This window comes from Habropoda laboriosa, unplaced genomic scaffold (assembly GCF_001263275.1).
Source record: "Habropoda laboriosa isolate 0110345459 unplaced genomic scaffold, ASM126327v1 scaffold120, whole genome shotgun sequence".
Classification (NCBI taxonomy): domain Eukaryota; kingdom Metazoa; phylum Arthropoda; class Insecta; order Hymenoptera; family Apidae; genus Habropoda; species Habropoda laboriosa.
Window position 1 is genome coordinate 316,361 of NW_017100227.1, and position 13,678 is coordinate 330,038.

The following is a 13,678-nucleotide window of genomic DNA, read 5'->3' on the forward strand; positions in this document are numbered from 1 at the left end:
AACGTAACTGTTAATGGATATTATCCGTGATAGAACTACTCTAGTTTTCAGCCGGGTAATCCCGAAGTAAAGCGCAGATAGATCTAGCAGTTCCAAGTAACAGCGTAATAAGACAAGGTGGAATAGTCAAGTGGAGTAATCGAATGGACCGTCTCTCTTTAACTGATAATAAAGAAAATCGCGATAAAAATGATCGAACATTCCCACTCGTGCGTTAGACTCGAAATTTTTCACCTTGGTAAACAATCGGTCGTAAAACATAGTAGCTTTAAGAAGAAATTAAACACACAGCTAGATGAAAATTTTCACATAAATTTCGAACGAAAGAAAATGCATAATTCAATCATTTCAGAAGGTACAGTCCAAGAACGGATGCTGACTATCTAGAAAAATTCACGAAACAGCACTTTTAGAGGAAAGTAAAAGTACAGAGATGTGAAAATTTTCGTATAAACTAAAAAAATGTAGAATTTAATAATTTCAGAAGGCGAGGTCCAATAATAAATTTCGAATATCGAGGAGAACTCGTAAAACACTTTGAGAAAAAATTTCAAATGCAGTGCTATAAAAATTGTCACATAAATGAAAAAAAGATGCACAATTTAATAACTTGAGAAGGCAAGTTCGAAGAATCAGTTGCGAATATCGAGGAAAACTGCGTGGTCGATCGCGAGAGTAAAAGCTCGACGTGATCAGGCCGCGTCTAAACACATTCTCCCTTTCAGCGTCCTCGGCAGCTGTACTTGCGTCGTTTTCCGTCTGCTATTCCAAATTACCACTCAATTCCTGAACAGCGTTCGGCCGCAAAATTCAAACAAACACAATCGGCCAAGTACATCCTCACTTTGACGCATTACCGCTGTACCGTTCCAATAAAACGTTTACCGTATTACAACGTCAACTGTCGAGGCTCGCCGGTAGTCAGCGTGCTGTTTGCTTTGGCCACGTCTCCCCGTTTTCCTCGTATAGAGCCGGCTGCACGCGGTTTTGCCAACGATTTCTCACAACGGCCGCTTTCACGGGGTGGTATTGGTTGCTTGGTAATCGAACGATTGCTCGCGGAACGAACATAGACGCGAACAGTGCTCTGCGGTTCGTTGCTTTCCACGTTCCTGCGTTTTTCTTCACACCTTGGCTCTACGAAGTCACCAATGTGACGTGACGACAACGAGTTACTCGCACTTTCTTTCGAACGTCGTATGAAAGAATTAGGCAAGTGTTCGAGTTATTCGTGACGTCCAATTATGAGATTCGAATAATTTTGATAGTACTCGATACACTATTCGAGGTAGAACAGGCCATTTAAATACGAGAAATGCTTTTTGAGTGAATAAGGTGGAAGAAAAATTTATTCGACGGAAAATGAAAGGAAATTTCATATTTGATCGAAGATTTCGGAGTCTGAGAGACGATTCAAGATTACTGATAGTCGAAACGAATTAGAAATTTCAGAGAAATGACTTTTTGTACCCAAAGTTGATAGTTAGCTTGTTTTTCGGGGAATAGTAAGAAAGGCAGATATCTCAGCGTTGATTGAATTTCTAAATAGTTTTCATACGCTTCGTGGTGTTGGCTTCCGAGGTGATGCAGACTTGCTCGTTAAATTTTCAGCAATAGTTCAACCTATTTGTGCTGTGATTGATGATAAACGATCATGAAACACGGTTTACTAGCTTCCTCAAGGAGAAAGCTTCGGTGGCTGTATTATGTGAAGACATTAACATCAATTCGAACACCATAACGCTTAAGATATTAAGAAACCTGGTAAACAGCGATTGTCAGGCGATCTTTTGTTCACCGAAGGAACATCCATCGATTATTTTCTACTTAGAAAATACTCCAATCTGTTATTCGTCCGTAATGTACTAATTAGAAAATATCCGTGTACTGGAACTGCTTGAATATTCAAATACTGGAATATTTGAATTGCTTGAATAATGGAGTATTTCATTCGGTTCTGTACTCGGTTCGAGTATCGAGCATTGAACTTGGCGAGTCTCATTAGGTAATTGCACGTTTTCACGAAAATTTGTAGAAGAAAAGTGGCTCGGGGTCAATTAAATTCAGCTTGAAGTGTAGCAGCGTCGCGACGACGTCACTGATTGCTCAGACGTTCGAGGTCTAAAATGAACGTGCGCGCGCGCGCGTACGTCAGCAATTGAAAATTTGTCACCGGCACAATTCGCGTTAAGCCGCGAAGCAGCCGTTGCAGGCGACGAAAGGGAGAGAGACTAGAGACAGAGCAAAGAACGGTTCGCCACGCTAGCAGCGCCACTAAATTAGCTTAATGCGATGCATTTGATTAGATCGCTGCCGAGTTCGTAGGAGGAAATACCAAAGGGCGGAGGGAGAGTCAGAGAGTGGCTTAGGAAGGTAGAAAGAGAGAGAGAGAGTGGAGGAGCAGTTTGCACTTTCGGGCTGCGCGGGGTGGCCAGCTTCGTTTCATGGAATTGATTAGATTCAGTTATTAATATTCCGCTATCCCTCACTTCATTTCCGGCCCCGATTAACTCGCCGCTAACAGCGTGACGACGAGCAGAGACCACGCTGCGTACAAGCGAAAACCTCTCTTACAGCTTCCTCACCCCTCCACGAGAGAGGCTATTGCTTCTTTTTCTCCCATTCACGCCTACACCTTCTCGAGAGTTCACCGTTCCTCTGCTGGCCATTTCAATTTTCTCCGTCTGCCGCCAAGTATACTTGCAAGTTCGATCTTTCCTTTTCCATGCTTCAGAATCTGTTTGTTTGGCAGCACTTTTTTAACTTACGCCACACTAGCTTTTCCCTTCGAATCAATCTTCGAATATTCGATTATTCGAGCAAGTCAAATATTCGAATGTTCGATTATTCAGCCAATACGAATAGTTCAGTGTTGGATTATTCAAGCAGTTCGATTATTCAAGAATTTCAAGTACACGAATATTCGAATATTTAATATTTCAAGCAATTCGAATAGTCGAATTTCGATTATTTGATTTAAGCAATTCAAATATTGAAACAGTTCGAATATTTGAATTGCTTGAATGATCGAATAACACTAAAATACTTGAATCAGCTATACTTCACGAATGTACGCAAGCAAGTGATCCCAAATCAATGAAACTGTTTTTAAACACTTGAACAATTTCACTAATATGTCGTATCAATTTGAAGAAAAAGTGGGACAAAAAGGGGCGCAGTTTACGTCGCTAATTTATATCTGTCATTTATAATTGCACATTCGCTCCCTTCTTTCCTCTTTCTTCAAATATTTCTCGTCCACAAGGTGCAACAACATTCTCGACGCGCGTTTTCCATATTTTCGGTATCCTTGCACGAGACGCGGCAGACGTTCGATAGCCGCGAGGAAACGTTTATTTTCGTTCTTCCGAAATCCAAGATGTTTCTTTCGCCGGGCTCAACGGCACCGCTCATTTCTCTTCTCGTTTCGTCCTGCGAATTATCAGCTCGCATCGGCGCGGCAAACGAACGTAAATCCCGCGACAGGTCGCGGCTTGCGCTCCCTAATTTCGGGGATAAAGAGCCACGGGAAAAATTGCAGGATCTATGCCGACGATGGACGAAAGTAATCGCCGCCACATTTCACCACGGCTTTGTGCCTTATTTATGCGGTCAAGTAGTTATGCCACTTTACAGCGATCGTCCAAAATAAGGCAACCGCGAGCTTTAAGACGCACACAGTGGCCCACTGAGTTATTGGCTACGGCTGCATTTCAACGGTTACTTTGTAGCTCTGGATTTCCAACCATCCCCTTTCGCACCTGTTTCCAAAAATATTGCCTCATCTCGGTAAGGATCCATACTCTTTTCCAGCCTAAGAGTTAGCCAAATAGAAATACGCAAGCGACGATAAACTCACGAACAAAGCTTGCCTCTACTATTCTTCTTCTTCGAAACCCTTTTGATTGCTGTTTGAATCGACGATAGGGAAATTTTAGAATTTGTGCTTTCTAGATAGAGCGCAAATTAACCTGAACGACGGAGGCCGGGTCGTCAGTGACCCAGCTCCCCTCTTCATATTATAAACATGTTCACTTTCACCGTAATATATTTGTATAATTTTAAAGAATATAATGCCTAGTAAAATGAAAAAATGTGGTTTCGCTTGCATAGGAAGAAGATTTTAGTATTGGGTCAAATTTGACCCAAGACAACGTTTCAATTTTTGGGTTAATGGACATTTCCTCGGCGCAGATTTCTTGGTATTTCGTTGGTTGCTGTGTTTAGCTCATAATTTGGTGGTATAAAATCGACGCAATTTTTCAGAGAAAGGATAAATTGTCGTTACTTCTCGATAGATCTCGCAAATTGTGCTGTTCGTTTGACGGAAGCACAAGAGCTTCTCAATCTCCGGCCAATGAGAACAGAAGCATGGAAATGATGGGAAGCACACGAAGAGGCTTTGATTCATATTGTAAGCTACTCGCGACTAGTCGAAATGACGTTTACGAGCACGGCTCAAACGGCGCGAACCTTCAGAGGTCTTTTCCCTTCTACGTACGCGGACTGCCGAACCATCGTCGCAGATCAAAAGCCGATTCGTGGAAATCAGCAACGTGGAAATAAATTAATGCCATCGTGAATCATCGTGTCGATTCACTCGGTATTCTCATCGCCCTCTTACGCGGAATTTAACTTTCGGACCGCTTTTTATCTCCAATTTCCTCTCCAACATCGATCTCGTTCGTTTCCTCTCTTCTGAAATTCGATTTCACGTTCTAACTTTATTTTCCGTCGTTATCGATATTTACGCGAAGTTCAGAAATTCAAGGAATTCAACGACAACATTTTGCTGATCTATCATCTGTTAAATGGCAGTCTGTCACCTGCAAAACTCTATCACACGTTTAATTTCAATCAAAATTAATCGCGCTATTTCCACTTACACCACTAATACCAGCTGTTTAAATATAGCAGTGGAAGATTAGAAATTAGAATTACTAAGAAACGAAAGATATCAGCCGATGTAACATTTTCCACGAACTATTAGCTCACGCCTCGCGGTTATACTTCCAATCACGATTCAGCCGAGTTCCGACCAATGTTTCTCCATAGCATCCACGTGTTCCGAGGAGACTTGGGAAAATTAGGCGCGCGAGTCGACGACGTTGGTGGCCGAGATTCGCGATTTTTCCAACGCGTACGCTCGAATATCGGCACACCAACGGCCCTGTTTCTCTTGCCTATAATTACGGGACGTATATTTAGTGTGTATTCGCGAACGAAGACGAGGTGGGTGTGTCCGGGGAACTCACACGCTGCCCAACAGACGATCAGTCACTTTGAAGCTTTGGTCCGCGTCAAAATTGTCGCGGATTCCTTCCTCCTGTCTCGCGTCTGTCGCGCTTCGAACGAGCTTCATTAACGGCTACGGGGGTAGGAGGAGAGGGAGGACACGTCGACGGATTCTTTTCACTCCTCGGAGAAACTTTGGGGGCGTGTAAACTGGTAAATTGCTCGAGGAATTCGGATCTCGATAGGAATATCGGTGTATTCGGATGAATTTTCCAAGAATTGGGAAAATTCAGAATGTTCTGCTGATAGCAGTGATATTCAGGACTTTCGAGCCAATCAGATTAATTTGGTCAGAATGAACGATTAGTTCGGTCGGAATTAATTATATTGTAGTAATTCTGATTTCGAAAATATTTTCTTGGAAAGTCTGAAAATTCGTGTTTCAATATTCTATACCTTCTTTTTACAGCAACTTGTGGTGGGAAACGCTATGAAATGTTTTTCTAACGCAGTGTTGGGCGTTATTCGATTTCAATTCCTTCTTTCTTTACTCGTTATTCAGTGTCAAAAGTGTTTGCAAACAAAGCGTCAGAAATGTAAATCGAAGCTGCTTCAAATCGAATTTTCCCAGGGAAGAAGTTTCAGCGAACTTAGACAAGCCTCCATCCTGGAATATTCATTCCTCAACTGTCCTCAATCCAATATAAAAAAAAGCAGCTAATTAAGCGTACAACCAGATAATTCCTTATTCGCTATGGACAAGCGATGAAACGAATTCTATGCTCCTATTTACCAACGAAATGTCAGATTCACGTTCGATAAGAATATGAAGATTGTCACCGTTTCGATCTCAATTGCACTAGAAATTTTCAGAAGAAAGCGACAGAGAAATCGGGTTGGAAAACGTGCGAATCCCACGGGGAAAAGTTGGCGAAGGCGGTTAACAGAGACACGTCCTGTGTTCCATCGAACAGCGAAAGAGCGGTGGACGTCTCGGACCGAATCTGATAGCATTCGCAAGTCTATATTAAGACGATGGCACGCCATGAAAATAAGCCGGGTTAGTGGCGGCTAAGTTGGCAGAAGCGGAGAGGGACGCGTTAAACGAGGCCGGTGTCTCCGACACAAAGACGGTTCGCTTTGGCATAAGTCAAAATCTTCGGTATGCGCGCACACACGCGGCTCCGTTAGCCGCGTGTCCGCGGTCTGACTTGTCAACTCAGTTTATTTCCGAGTCAATTAGGCTCGTTTGTTTGGAGGGCCGCGGTCTACCCGAGCAATTACGGCTCCGTTAACGCCGCATTTCCTGTGGACAGGTGGCCGATCGGAACGGCAGTCCGGAACGCGACACAGGCATCGCAAATATCTCAAGACTTCCGGCTTTCCTCGTCGAGGTACCGCGAACTCGCCTGTCGAACCGAGAAATCATCGTACGTACCACCGCTCCTTCCAAAAATTCCCACGAAACAGACTATAGCGACAATGTTTACGATCAATTTCGTTTCTCTCTAATACAAAGTGTGGTATAGCTAGTGGTACAAATTGAAAAATGGTAATTCTACGTAAGAAAATGAATCGAAAAGAAAGGATAACATTTTTTCGCACGAAGCTTTGTTTTCCAGAAAAGGAAAATTGGAGGAACTGTAGTAGGTTTGAAATTTCAAAAAAAAAGATTGATTTTTTAGCAGGATAGGGTAGAATTTTTGAAGTAAAAAGTGACGGAGGTGGTATGGCCTTGACCGGCGAATATATTCGGCTCCTACTATAGCGGACTCGTTAAGTAAGGTTGCCCTACCTTACAATTACAGGCGCGGGGCGGTTAGACTCAGGTCAGAGGTTATATTTGTATGAAAAGGAGCGTTGGCGAGGACTTGATAGGTTGATGTTTCGCCAGTTAGATGCAACTGCATAGAGATTCCTATCGGCATTGTTACCGTGGCCAGTACTCGAATACTATAGCCTTGACGGAAAATTATTACCATCGATATAACACTTTTCTGTATTCATTTTCTCGCCGGTTTTATTACGCGCGTATAATCAAAGTGTCTCGACTTAAATACAAGTTGCAGCTATTGTACTTGTGACGAAGTATCGATGATTCTCTACAGTTTCGAGACTTTTCTTTCGATAAATTTCGTACTAAAATTGTGCAAGGGCACGTAAAACGTAATGCTGCCAAAAGTACGTCAAAGTGTAAGCGACAAATAACATTTTGCAACAATGTTGCTGTAAATTCTCAAACAGATTGAACAACTGTTCAAGTGTCAAAGCTTTTAATAGTTGAAGATTCAGGTCGTCCGCGAAGTAACGAAGATATAACTTAAACAAACACAAATGCAGCTTTGACATTTCCTATGAAATTTCATTTATGTCTTGAAACCATACGCTGCCTCTTACCAGTAAAAATCTATAAATATCCAATGTAAAATGCACAAATTTCGAGCAGTTAGCGTCGATGAGGATTTTCAAAGCGTACGTTCTATAACATAATTGACCGTCCAAAACGAACAATTAGGCACGAACGTCACCAAGATTCATTGTCAAACGTACAGTCGAACGTTACGAAAGTGACAGAGATACAGCGTGTTATAAGGAGGATACGAATTTTCCAGGAAACTCTGTAGCCGTTCGGTAAGGAAGTCGTGTCACAGTTTCTCCGCGTAAACATCTCACTTTCTCCAGGGTGCGGCTTTTCGAGCGTCCAAATAACTCTGACCAATTAACCCTGCAAGCACAAAGAGACTCGAAAAGAAAAGCGAGGCCGACCTTGACGCGTACAAATGCGTCGATGAATAACCAAGTCATTTTATTTAGAGAACCGATCCGTCTTTTCGCGAGCAGGAACGAATCAGGAGACGGAAACCGAGGAAAAAGAAGCTGAGAAACAGGCTCCGCGTGGCTCAGAATAGCAGCCTAGTCAGCGTGGTTTTTCGCTACTTTGTCCTCTTCTTCGCGGTCGGTCGATGTTGGAATATGCGACCAATTAATTCCTACCCTTTGATTCCCTACCGGGGATTGCTACATAAAAAAATTCCTAACATAGTTGCTTCGGTGTCTTGATAGATACAGGGATTCGGTTTAATTACAAATTCGTGCAGGGAATTATATTTCCGGCGTAGCTATAATTCATCGGTTGCCGCGACATTTGTTGTCATCAGTATTACTAATTTTGTGTAATGAAAAAGTTTGAGAAAGATTTTCGATTTTCCAGTTGTCCGAGTTTTCAGGAGCCGAATTTAGACTTCGGTTTTCTAATTTGGTCGTTGTTGAAAAGCTGTTAGCATATTTGCTGAAAATTATATTCGTGATCACATTTGTTTATGTTACCATTATTTCGCTATTATGGAATTTCGTTTTGCACGAATTTTCAAAAATTCTGAAATGCAAAGAAATAAGGTAATTATAAAGCAACGAAGAAATCAGAATGAAAAATAATTTTCAAATGGACTTAAGGCTTTTAATTTCTGAAAAAGGGACCCTGTCAGCAATGAAATAATTTTTCCAAATTGAGCAAAATCTTGGAAAAGGTATTAACTCAGCTCCAAAGGTCTTTCAAAAATTCTGAAACGAGAATAAACGTAAAGCGAACTTTAACTTCCGAAGAAAATCCCTTTCAGCGATGAGACAATATTTCCAAGTGAACTGTGAAATTAAGAAAGAAAAAAGAATTATTCGGCAGCGTGGTGCATCAGAGAAAAACTGGGGGGGTTAACCGAGCCTGAGCACGTTGAAACGCTTGTCCACGAAGAAGAGGAATGCGTTCCGCTGACGGTGGCCGCATCGCCGGTAGCGTTGCACTTTTGGCAACTATTCAGCTCTCTATTTTTTCCGCGTGCGCGGTCCGCGGGATCGTCCGCGTGACGTCCTCGATTCGTCGAAAAGATTCATGGCCGCTGATCTCTCAGCGGCGATCTTCGAGACGAAGGTGACGGCTCGGCCGCGTTTCCGAGAGTTACGGAGACAACCAAGCTGATTTAAAGCGCGCTTAAGCGGGGAATAATGCAACTCCTGCCAGCCCGGCTGTTTATATTTATCGTTCCAATGAAGCGAAATTATGATCTTTTTTCGGGACACGTATTTTGTCACGTGAACGCGGGACCAAACGGTCCTGCTAATTGATCATTGCCTCTTAGACTGCTTGGCCAATCGCCGCTTTCATTTTCTTCCGACAATTTTATTTGCATTACGACGATATAATTACTGTTTAGGTAAAATTGCACTGCGAATTGATGCTTCGATTTTACGCGTGAAACAAGTATCGTCTTAAATGCACGAGAAATGCGCGTTCAAAGTTTCGATCGCTGACCGAAACCGTCAAAATTTTCAAATTATATTTTGCAAAATATAAATTAGCAATTCGACGCTTTGCAAATTTGTTCGCACAACGAGCTCACATTGGCGTTTCGAATATTTTCTCGCGTTGTTCACTTTAATTCAATCCTTCGTTTTTGTCCTTTGCACACTTGCACCTTAATTTTATAAAAGGAACTGAAAAACGATAAATTTGAATTTCTTGCAAATTTTCGAACGCCAAAACGAATGATTCCACAGCCACCATTGAATATCTGTCGTTTGCCACGCGCGTTACGCACTGAAAGGGTTAAGTAAACAAGAAAAGAAAATTCGATTTTCTCGAACATTCAGAGATATTCTAACCCTTTAAACGCACGTAAACATGGTATACTGATACACTTTTTACGACAAGCCCTATGACCACACGTTACACTAACGCGTCGTTGCGTGACGGCTTCATAACGGCTGCTATGAATAAAATGTTCACTGTTAATTAAATCGCCAACCATGTTCTTTATGTTACATAGTATAGTGGCTAATATAATACTACATAATAATTCACGCAGGGATAATATAGTAGCGCATTGTCGAGCACAACGTGGCACAAAATGTATTTCGAAGCATTGAGCTATTTCGGGGGGGAAATTATCCCTTGAAACGGTGAAATTGAAGCCATCTCGACGCTGAAATAGCTACTAAAAATGGCGGATGAATGATAGAAACAAAAAAAAAAACGAGAGGCAAGAATACCCAGTCTGGATCAACGTAAAATATAAACTCGCTCCATTCCCAAAAAAAAAAAAAAAAAACGGAGATCGATGGACAGCGAGACAAAAGCATTTTCATAACAGCGAAATCGTCACACTCGAATTTGCCACTGGCGAATCTGCGAAGTAATTGCTCAGCCGTTTTCACCGTGCTCGTAAATGTCCGAATAGATCAAACATTCATAAGTTGTTGCGCATGTGTTAACCAGTTTTCTCGAGCAACTCCGCTGCTCGCGAAATTCCTCCCAACCTATGAACTGTTAAGAGCGAATGCGCAGTAAAAATGAAAGAAAAGCGCTGCTTAAAATATCAGTTTTTCCGTCACTTCCAGCGAGTCGATAGAAAATTTCCTGTATTTCTTCGAACGAGAGATTCGAAATTTTTAGGTTCAACTTTTGAGTAGTGAAGTATTTGATCGAAGTAAGCTAGTCCAGTATCCATCGCTGTACTCGAAGTTGAGTTATTCGAATAAACTGTTACAACTTTCGATTTTTTGTTTTTATCACCATATAATCTGCGATGATTATACGCTGTTAGGAATGTTTAAGTTATATATTGGTTAGTATTCATTTTAGAAAGTCCATCCAACTCTGTCTTATCCGAATTGCTTTGGTAGACGAACGATAGAAACAAGCAACTTTTAGTGTACAGTGCTTTTCACACTTTTTTAACCAACACACGTCCCCGAATGTTCCAAGTACTACGACTTTTACAGACATCCTTCACTTGCTATTTCTTTACACGACAGAATTTGCTTCAGCGGACAAATGCCAAAAAATATTTATCTTCTGCCCTACACATCTCTTCACACCTTTCTCATCTGCGACATTCCTCAATTTCTCAAACCGACACTATTCCAACGTCCCAATTTCGCTCACACACCGATTCCAATATCTCCTATCCCCCAGTTTCCCGATTTCCACGTCGACGTAGCTCTCATTTCAAACGAACCGAGCAACCAGCCATCGTCGTTCGCAAACCGATGCTAATACTCGCTTCTTGTCGGCACCCCGAGCAAACCCACCCCTCTACGTTCGCTAATAGCCGCAGCATCGCGGGCAAGACACCTAAAAATATTCGGTGCACGCGATCGCCTTCCTCTTCGGCTCTCGTGCTCTTCTTTGTTGTTCGTTGACGCCAGCCAGCGTCGACGATAAATGAACGTGTCCCTGTTGCAGCAGCAGCAACAGCGGCGGCGGCGGAGGTGCGAGAGCAGTTAAGATATGACGACACACTTAGTGTCGCGAATAAAGCAACGCGTTGCACGTTGCACTTGCTCGTTGCGTCGCGACGCATCGAACCGCACCAGGGGCGGTTCTATCGGCTCCGACGCCCACGAACCGCCCCAGAACGCTTCAATCGGTTATCGATCAGGGGGTGGGTTTCCACGGAGATTGAATACCGACGTTATTGGTTGTCTGTCAGAACTTCGCGGCAAATCAAACGTGATGCATTCGGCCAGGTAGACGTAATACCTGGAGACTGGCTTCTTTTAGGAAAATTGTTCGCGCGAGTTTTTTTTCTTCTGTCAGCGAGAAATTTAAATCGAATTTCTTGGAGTAGTTCGTTGGTGTTGGTGGAAGGTTTTAGTTGGTTCAGTTGGTCACTGGTGTCTATATCCAAAATCGTGAAAATTCAATTAGCACTTGTTAACGAGAGGGGTGAATTTCTTTTAGCACGGTCTCACGTTGATTCTGTGACTCGTGAAAAAATAAAGGACGTCGGATGGGAACGTTTTACCACGTCCTTCTTATAGTCCAGACCTGTCTTCTTACGACTGTCACTTATTTCTGTCCGTGTCGAATTTTTGTGCAAATAAGTACTTTGGAAGTGACGTCGAGGTCGAAAGAGTAGTTTAATTTTCTGCAAGTGGAACACTATATGAAGCGTTAAGAACGAGCGATGATTGCTTTGTTAAATAAAGTTAATCGCTGTTAGTTTACTCGTTAACCGTGGAAGAAGTGAAATAACGAGGAAACGAATTCATCAATTTTATTCGTAATGGAATTCGTTGATTGAACGAACTCGGTGCCTTTGCAAATAAAATTCGAATTTTATTTCACTCGTCAAAATTCATCAATATTGTTCTCGATTAGTTTGTGAAACTTTGGTCCATTTTTTGACTAATTAAAAAACTTCGTCGCGAAGAAAATGTTGTATATTCGAATCGATGAATTCATTTATGAATCGTGTTGCATAAACGATCTTTCAGAGATCGGAGCTAAGTATGGAAAATACACCGGGTGTAGAAAAAATTCGTAATCAAGCTTGAAACTTGCAATCACTTCCTACTTTAAACACTTCCGAGCATCACAACATGTTTCAATGTAACATTGTATCGCGAAAGAAAAAAGAAAAAACGAGCAAAGATCGAGGCAACAACTCTTCGATTCACCGATGTGACACTTTGTGGAAGATTCGTTCGCAGCTAAAACCGATCGGTCAGTCTCGTTCGTTTCTTTCGCAGGTTGCGAACCGTTTAACCAGAAACGCTCTGGATTCTGTTCTATAAACGTAACGAGATTTGTTCCGAAAGCTTTGCCACGGCGAGAAATGTTGTTGTTGCGCGGAATTGCTATGCACTTAATTCGTTGACCGTCACGTCGCCGGTAAATCGGCCGGAAATTAAATTACCGATTGCCTTGGCAATAATCCCGGCTGATTTTCAGGGAATACGCGGCGGGTTAATGCGAAAATCGTTGGTTTTTTGTTTGCCGGGCCCCGCGTTTAACGTCGCGTGACAATGTTGCGACGAAAGTGATAACCATAATTCTGTCAAACGCTCGCCGGCGACGGTTATATCTGGAAAAACGATAATTACAGAATCAAATTTGCCCCAGGGGCCTCCGTCCGAAATAGACACTGGCTGGTAACATCGTCTTCGTACAAGTGGGACGACAAAAGGACGTGAAAAAAATTTTCACAGGAAGTTTGACCAGTTTCGTTTGACAAACGACTTCGTCAAACGGTTACGTTCCCCGTTTGCCGAAACTGCCGCGATCGCTAAAATTGTCCATTGCCAGAAAATGACGCAGGTATTGCTAACTTTCGTATATCGATGTTACAAATGAAATTAGTCGAGACTTACGCGCCCTTTTTTCTTACGCCACGAACACAGCGTAAAACTGTCATCCTTTCGTATACGCGTTTCCTTTGCTTCACGCTTCAGAAGATCTGCTGAGTTGTTCAATACCGGCGTTGGGCAAATGTTATTTCGAATAACGAACGAATGAGTTAGTTGTTGTCCGGATTTAGTAGAATTTATCCGATATTATTCGAATTTAGTCGAAAGTTATTTCGAATAACGAACAAATTCGAATGATTCATGAACGACGAGTCAATCAATTGGTTCTTATTCGAATTTATTCAAATTTGGCCGTATT